At 73.2% G+C, this 545-nt stretch overlaps 1 protein-coding gene across 1 annotated transcript in view; it reads left to right on the top strand.

Annotated features, from left to right (window-relative positions):
- Positions 1-545, top strand: part of LOC113205794 (protein HIRA) — an 8,593-nt gene that overhangs the window by 3,302 nt on the left and 4,746 nt on the right. The window lies entirely within an intron of this gene.

Here is a 545-nt window from a genome sequence, read left to right as displayed (position 1 = left end):
ATTCCTCGGCTCGTCAAATCGTCGACTCGTAAAACCCGAGGCGCCATCATCCAGACCCTCGCCTCGGCTCGGAATACACCCCCGGCCGTGGCGCGTGCTCTGTCCAAGTCGTACACAGCGCCGGGCCGCGGGCCGGGCGCCCGAGCAGGCTGCGGTTTGCGATTTGGACGTTGGGGCCGGCGCGGCGGGCGTTGCTGGGGGCAGCACAGCCGAGCACAGCCCGCCCCGCCGCAAGCTCGCCGCCGCCCGCACACCGCTGAACACCTTCCGCCCCACCGGCCGCGGCGTGGCGAAGCCGGCGGAGCGTCGGCGCCCACCGCCACCCACCTCACCCCACCGCCACCGCCTACTTCCAGCACGTGCCGCTGTGGGCGGGGCGGGGCGGCGGGGGGAGATTGCTAGATTTGTCGTAAAACGGGAGGCCTGGCCGGAGAGGGGGCGCGCTGGGGCGCTCCGCCGCTGCTCTGCCGCTCGCCTCCAGTGCCTCCGCCGCCGAACGCCAGAATACGGCATCCTCCCGCGCGGGGAGAGTATGCAGGGGGGGG

The sequence above is a fragment of the Frankliniella occidentalis genome, unplaced genomic scaffold, assembly GCF_000697945.3.
Source record: "Frankliniella occidentalis isolate FOCC.00 unplaced genomic scaffold, Focc_3.1 Scaffold201, whole genome shotgun sequence".
Taxonomy (NCBI): Eukaryota; Metazoa; Arthropoda; class Insecta; order Thysanoptera; family Thripidae; genus Frankliniella; species Frankliniella occidentalis.
The sequence above is the reverse complement of the archived record's forward strand: the minus strand, read 5'-3'. Positions and strand labels throughout refer to the sequence as shown.